We start from the raw sequence: 8,088 nt of genomic DNA on the forward strand, positions 1-8,088 counted from the left end.
AACAGCATACAAATCAATACGGCTAACCTGATCCAAAACACCCACTCACACACGAAACAAATACCACCACAGCCAACCACAAATGAACAACCATACCCTAGGCCAACCCCAACATCTCTCGCCACCAAAGGAAGAAGACAAAGAAGAAGAAGAAGAAGAAGAAGAAGAAGAAGAAGAAGAAGAAGAAGAAGAAGAAGAAGAAGAAGAAGAAGAAGAAGAAGAGTAGTAGTTTGGATTTGATATCCCGCTTTATCACTACCCGAAGGAGTCTCAAAGCGGCTAACATTCTCCTTTCACTTCCTCTCCCACAACAAACACTTGGAGGAGCGGAGACACGAACCTGGTTCCCCAGATTACAAGTCTACCACACTTAACCACTACACCACACTGGCTCTCACAAGGGAACAACAGAGAACCTGCACAAGCGACGCTGACAAAAAAAACAACCCCACATACATTAAGTAAAATAGAAACATCGTCACCCGACCCCACCCATCTTTCCCCCATCTACCTCTTTCCCCATTTTCTTCCCAATGTCTCAACGAATGAAACTGATTTGTAAAAATGTTATGAGAGACATTGCACATATTTTTGTAAATCAAGAAAATCTTTAATTAAAAAAAAAGAATAAAAAAGAAAGGGCAAGAGAGGGCCCAGGTATGCATAACTTCCCCATATGCTCATAGATATGCATGAATTTAAATGAAGGGTGAGGAACCTCAGGCCAGGGGGAGGATGCAGCCCCCCCCCGGCCTTTTGACATAGCCCTGTATCAGACCCTCCAAGTGTCCCTATTTTCCAGGGACAGTCCCAGATTTACAGAAGCTGTTCCCATTTCTGATTTGGTCCCGGAATGTCCCGCTTTTCCTTAGGACGTCCCTATTTTCATCGGAGAAATATTGGAGGGTGTGGAGTTGCGCAAACCCTGAGATAAGTAACTATGCAACCTTTAGAAGACACCTGAAGGCAGCTCCCTGCATAGGGAAGTTTTTAAACATTTAATGCTTTTCCCATCGGAGAAATGTTGGAGGGTGTGCTCGATGGCTTCTCTATATGCCTCTGTATTCCTCCCAGACACATTTCCTCCCAGGACATGTCTCCATCCTCAGACTAGGCCTCTCGAAAGCCCTGCTTCTTCTTGCTTTTTTGTAAGGCTGGCGTGTGTCCTTGAACTGAGACACTCCCTCTGGCTTACCTGATTGGAGGATGGAGAGATGTACAAGGGGTCCGTGCATGTAGAAGCCAACCCCGTTGCTCCACCCACTTTGACCCCGCCCACTGCTGGATGGAAGGTAGAGAGAGGTGTGTGAGTACAGGGACATTTGTTGCTTCTCCTTGCACCCTCCTCCCCCCAAGGGCATGTGGCCCCTGGAAGTGGAATATGACCTTTGAGCTGAGAAAGGGCCCTCCCCGATTTCATCATAGTGGGAACAACACATTGACCAGGTAACCTCATACCCTCAACCGACCGTCCTGATTTGAATGGGACACCCTGGAATTACAGAAGCCATCTTGGCTTCTGATTGGAACCCAGAATGTCCCATCTTTTGGTTTGGTACTCTGGCACGAGCCAGCAGGCTCCCACTAGAGCACCGGACCAAAGGGCGCTCGTTTTTTGGGTCTCTCTCATGAGTCAGCTGGTTCCCGCAAGAGCTCAGGACCAAAAACGAGCATCCCGATTTTGATCGGTGGGATGTTGGAGTGTGCCTGCTCAATACCTGCTCCCCATCCCTGTTATTTGGAGCAGGCATCCCAAACAAACAGAGGAACTGCGCCCTCAGGTGCCCTTTCAAATATAAGACCCTCCTCCATAAATTTGGCCAGGTGGCCTCTAGCAGAAGGCAAGAAATGAACGAGCAAAGCCAACAGCTCCATCTGCTGCAAAAGGGCCATAGTGCATGCAGAAGGCCTCGTGGCCAATCCACGAGGACTCCCGATTTGGCTGGGAAAAGTTTTTGTCTTAAACCTTGAAGAGCCATTGACCCAGGTGGGGAACCTTAAGCCCAGGGACCAAATGTGACCTCCCAGGGCTCTCTATCAGACCCTCAGAATTCTCCCTCAGGCCACACCCCCTCTCTGCAGGCCATGACCCTCGCTGGCCTTGCTATGCATCCCAAACCTTCTTGCCTGGCTGAACTCTGATCATGCCTCTCACTTGTCCAGAAGATCACTTGGGTCTCCAGCTGTTTTTGGACTACAACTTCCATGATGCCTGAGCGCTGGTCCTGCTAGCTAAGGTTGGTGGGAGTTGTAGTACAACAGCAGCTGGAGAGCCAAGTTGGGGGAACCCTGGTCTAGGTCAGGCATCCCCAAACTTCGGCCCTCCAGATGTTTTGGACTACAATTCCCATCATCCCTGACCACTGGTCCTGTTAGCTAGAGATCATGGGAGTTGTAGGCGAAAACATCTGGAGGGCCGCAGTTTGGGGATGCCTGGTCTAGGTGGATGATAGGCAGGTGTGTGGCGATTGTGTAGACATCATTGTGTGGAAATGTGTATTAGTTGCTCCACCCTCTTTTGCCTCTGGCCACGCCCCCACTGGAGTGTGGCCCCAGGAAAGTTGCGCAGAAGTGAATGTGGCCCTTGGGTTACAAGCTTTTCCCAGCCCCTGCTTTAATGCTTTGCCTGATGAGAGACAAGCATCCCCTTCTGAGCTTCTTTCAAGGGTTTCAATAGTAGTAGTAGTAGTGGTAGTAATATTCAACACTTTTGTGATTTGAAAGCAAGAGTCCGAGTGCTTGTGCTGTTTTGTGTGCAGCATCTTCAGAGTTCTGGTGTCCGCACAGCTCAAGCACGAAACCCTCAGTGGTTCCACCGAAGGCATCTCAAGAGCTAATATAAAATGTTCCGATTTCAATTAAGTGCCAAAAATGTTGCAACTACATCCTCATTACTTGTGCATTCTCCCATTACAAGGGACATATGAGTTGTCCGCATCACTGACTGGGTTTGGACTCTGCTCTTCAACGTCAGTGGAATAAGAATTTAAGTACCCAAAGAAGGGACAGACATCAAGTTCGGGGAAACCACGCGGGCAGGGGGGAAAACCTTCACCCAAATCCTGGAGTTTAAATCGGGCCACTAGTTCTTCGATGCCCATGGTCAAAGTTGAGAGGAAAGATGGGGAGCATTTTCAGCCCAAAGGAGCACTGGAAACTGAATCAGTTGCGTGCTGAATCAGACTGTTGTATTGTCTACACGGACTGGCAGCCACTCTCAAGACTGGCTACATGAGTGTTCTGCTCACAACAAAGAGGCAGCATTTCTAGATTCCCTAAATGACTGTGCTTTTGAACAGCTGGTTCAGAAACCAACCGGAGGGAAGGCAACCCTGGACTTCATATTGGGTGGCGCCCAGGACCTGGTGTGAGATATCAGCGGGATTTCTCCAAACCCTACTTGGAGATGCCACTGGGGACTGAACCCGGGGCTTCTGCCTGCTCTGCCAATGAGCCACTGCCCTCCCACATGTGCTGCATTGCCTCATGCGTAGCTTTGCACCGACACCATGCCAGAGGTGGACAGGGGGCCAAAGACAACAAGTAGATGAAGCAATGGTGTCTTCCAGCCACCCAACAGTCAAAGCTTTCTACACGCATTCCTCCATCCACTTTGAGGACGCCTTCCAGTCAGGCAAAAAGACTTGGGGAGCAGAACTGCTGAGGGGTGTGGCCTGCTGAGGGGCGTGGCTTTGGGAGAGTTCCAGGGGCCAGGCAGACAGGTCTGAAGGGCCACATTCAGCCCTGAAGATGAGGTTCCCCATCCCTGCATAGCTGCCAAGTTATCCCTTTTTTACAGGGATTTTCCCTTATGCTGAATAGGCTTCCTCGCGAGAAAAGGGAAAACTTGGCAGCTATGCATCCCTGACATTCGCCATGCCTGATCTATGGGTTGAATTTGCACAGGAGTAAAAGCAATATTTCCGAAGCCTGAAATGCTGTTTTCGTTGTTTTCAGATGCTCCAGATATCTGCTGCCGCAAGTGTCATCTTAGAACAGGCATCCCTAAACTTCGGCCCTCCTAGATGTTTTGTACTACAATTCCCATCATCCCTGACCACAGGTCCTGTTAGCTAGGGATCATGGGAGTTGTAGGCCAAAACATCTGGAGGGCCGCAGTTTGGGGATGTCTGTCTTAGAACATACCATTGCATTCGGCGTGTGAGAGAAAAATTGCAGTTGGTATTTGTAGTTGTTCTAAGTGCTCCTCTTAGATTAAAGGTAAAGGGACCCCTGACCATTAGGTCCAGTCGTGACCGGTTCCGGTTTCCGCCGGCAGGAATGGCGGACCTGTTTTCCATCCCTCTGACCTTCGTAAGGAATTTGGCAGTTGCTAGGGGAGTAAATGGCAACCCGCTACACTCTCCGGGGGTTACGGAGAGGGGCCGCTGGCCCGCGATGCCCCCAGACCCACTCCGACTGTTTTTGGAGTGGGGGGAGCTTGGGCTGAAGCACTTACGAGGGCCAGGACTCCCGGACGCTAATCTGCATGGCGGGGATTTCCATGATTAAAGAAGATAATTAGGCTTAAATCTATGGACATACTTCAGAAGGAGGGGCAGAAGCGCTGTTTACTGCCGAGAAATCTATGCTGCTGAGGGTGAGGAGTTAAAGGCTGTATTTCATCTGGAAGAAGAATTGATGGGGACGGAGCGATAAGGGAAGCGAGTCTTTTTTATTTTTTTTCATATGAGTTACTTCGTACCTTCCCAGACGTGATGTCCTGGCTTGTTTGGAGTGAAAGAGAAGCAAAAGACTGTGTGAGTTGAACTATTGAATTATTGAGTATATTTTTTGAAGATGAGGAGTTGTTGACGAGAAAAGCCCCCCTCTAGTTGGATGGGAGGAGTGCCTGGATGCGTTCGGAGGATTTATGAGTTGTGACGCACTTTGAATTGGAGCAGCGACCTGAAGCTAAGTTCAGCTATAGGGCAAGGAGATCCATTAATTTACCAAGAGTCTATGCATGGTGTGAGGTCTGGTTCTTCTGCCTGGAAAAGCTGTAAATTGTATAAAGATTGTTAATCTATGAGAGAAAACGAAAGTGATTTGAGTTTTTTTAAGATGGCGCTGCTTCGTGTTGAGAGTCGACGCAATAGGGACGCTCCAGACCAAGAAGATTTATGGGGAGGCTGGACTGATTAACTCACACAGGAGAAAGAACATTTGTGAAACTTTGTTTGACATTTATCTCAGCAGCTGGGAAATAATCGGTTGAAAGAGGAAAACATCTATGTGACTGTAAGGGAAAGATCTGGATTATTATGAACTCGGAGAGACGATTTGAACTTTAGAAAAAAGATAGCAGTGGACGGTTGCGAGGAATCCCCAATTTCTTGAAGCATGGGAACCCAAAAAAATTTTCTAGATGATTTGGCATAACATTCGGTTTGATTGATATATATGTGTATAATTTGAAATAATGAATGTGATATAATTGGTTTTAATTGGAAAAATTAATAAAAATATATATATATATTTTTTTTAAAAAAAGGTCCAGTCGTGACCGACTCTGGGGTTGCGGCGCTCATCTCGCGTAATTGGCCGAGGGAGCCGGCGTACAGCTTCCAGGTCATGTGGCCAGCATGACAAAGCCGCTTCTGGCGAACCAGAGCAGCGCACGGAAACGCCACTGGAGCGGTACCTATTTATCTACTTGCACTTTGACGTGCTTTCGAACTGCTAGGTTGGCAGGAGCTGGGACTGAGCAAGCTCCCCGTCACGGGGATTTGAACCGCCAACCTTCTGATCGGTAAGCCCTAGGCCAGGGGTTCCCAAACTAAGGCCCAGGGGCCGGATGCGGCCCAATTGCCTTCTAAATCCGGCCCATGGATGGTCCGGGAATCAGCATGTTTCTTTTATTTTATTTTAAAAGAATGTGTTCTTTTATTTAAAATGCATCTCTGGGTTATTTGTGGGGCATAGGAATTCATTCATATTTTTTTCAAAAATATAGTCCGGCCCCCCACAAGGTCTGAGGGACAGTGGACCAGCCCCCTGCTGGAAAAGTTTGCTGACCCCTGCCCTAGGCTCTGTGGTTTAACCCACAGCGCCACCCACGTCCTCTTAGATTAGTAAACTTCAAAATCCACTGCATATGTGTAATATCTGTGCACCCTCTGCTGGCCACAGCAAGTATTCCATGTGCAGGTTTTAATGCGAAAATAGTAATTGAGGCATGCAAAGCTACCTACTAAAAAAGAAATCACCAGTCTGTCTCTTGGCAAATAGAATTGGTCTCGGGAAGGGTTAAAAGCAACATGCAAACCAAAACTCAACTGGCCTTCAAAAAGTCACACATTTCTAAATTTTGTGGTGAAGCTCTCCAACAAAATCATGTTCTCCGAGCAGCTTTTTAAAAGCAAGGATTTTCCGCCTGCCAATGTCATTCTTTTCAGATTCTCAGACAATACAGATAATATATATACAATACAGGTGAAACTCGGAAAATTAGAATATCATTGAAAAGTGCATTTATTTCAGTAATGCAACTTATTGTTTTATTTTTCTTTTAATTTTTACAAATACTTTCTTTTGGAAATTCCACAAATAGTTACAATAATACAAAAATAAACCTCGCTATTACATTTCATTAATTACATTCCATTTATAATTGACCCACCTAACAACAAATAATTACAATTACAACAAATAAAGTCTTGACATATCTTGCTTTGCATGTCATGCATCTATCTCATATATTGATTTCACCTTTTAAGTTGCATTACTGAAATAAATGCACTTTTCGACGATATTCTAACTTTCCGAGTTTCACCTGTATATCTCCACACTGACCTTCTTTCCTCTGCTCCCTAAACTGTTTAACCAGGAGGGAATGTTTAGCTAAGTGCAAAGAAGTTTCTGACTGGCTGTGTGTGCGTGTACAACTTGGATTTGTTCTTTGCAGGTATCTGTCCAGACAGAAGACAGATGACAGTATAATGTGTCCTCATTTTAAAGAAGAAAACAGCATGTGCCTCTTGGGCAAGCCATCTCCTCCTCCTCCTCCTCCTCCTCCTCCTCCTCCTCCTCCTCCTCCTCCTCCTCCTCCTCCTCCTCCTCCTCCATCATTTTCCTGGCAAAGCTGATCTCATTCTCACCGCACCGATAACCCCAAAATCTGCTCTCCTTCATTGTTTCTCTGTCCCCCGATTTACTTTTATTCTCCCTCACTCCTCTCAAGACACCTGCCTCCCCATCACCCTCACCCTGTCAAAAGGCGGTTGCCTAGTTAATTTTGCATAACATAAAACAATTATAGAATCATAGAATCATAGAGTTGGAAGAGACCACAAGGGCCATCCAGTCCAACCCCCTGCCAAGCAGGAAACACCATCAAAGCATTCTTGACATATGGCTGTCAAGCCTCTGCTTAAAGACCTCCAAAGAAGGAGACTCCACCACACTTCTTGGCAGCAAATTCCACTGTCGAACAGCAGAAAACAACCTTTCACCTTCCTCTATATGATATCCTTTTATATATTTGAACATGGCTATCATATCACCCCTTAACCTTCTCTTCTCCAGGCTAAACATACCCAGCTCCCTAAGCCGTTCCTCATAAGGCATCGTTTCCAGGCCTTTGACCATTTTGGTTGCCCTCCTCTGGACACGTTCCAGCTTGTCAGTATCCTTCTTGAACTGTGGTGCCCAGAACTGGACACAGTACTCCAGGTGAGGTCTGACCAGAGCAGAATACAGTGGTGCTATTACTTCCCTTGATCTAGACCAGCGTTTCTCAACCGCTGTTCCGCGGCACACTAGTGTGCCGCCAGACGCTGGCTGGTGTGCCGCGACGTGCGGCAACGAAAAGGGCGATTTGCATTGTCACGTGCCTGGCGGCCGCCAATATTCAGCACTAACCCACCGGAAAGGAAGCCGGCCGGGTCACGACACGGGGCGAGCGCAGCTCTCAACAGCCACCACCACGGGAGGGTGGTTTTAGACAAACTTAAAGAAGCTGGCTGGATGAGCTCAACCTGAAACTTGCTGAGCAAAGGATTGTGCTGGCAGAGAAATCAGCGGCTTGTGAAGCCTTATTACAGGAGATTGCAACCAACACAGCAATTGGCAAGTGTTTCTTACAGT

Source organism: Zootoca vivipara, chromosome 17 (assembly GCF_963506605.1).
Source record: "Zootoca vivipara chromosome 17, rZooViv1.1, whole genome shotgun sequence".
In the NCBI taxonomy this organism is placed as follows: domain Eukaryota; kingdom Metazoa; phylum Chordata; class Lepidosauria; order Squamata; family Lacertidae; genus Zootoca; species Zootoca vivipara.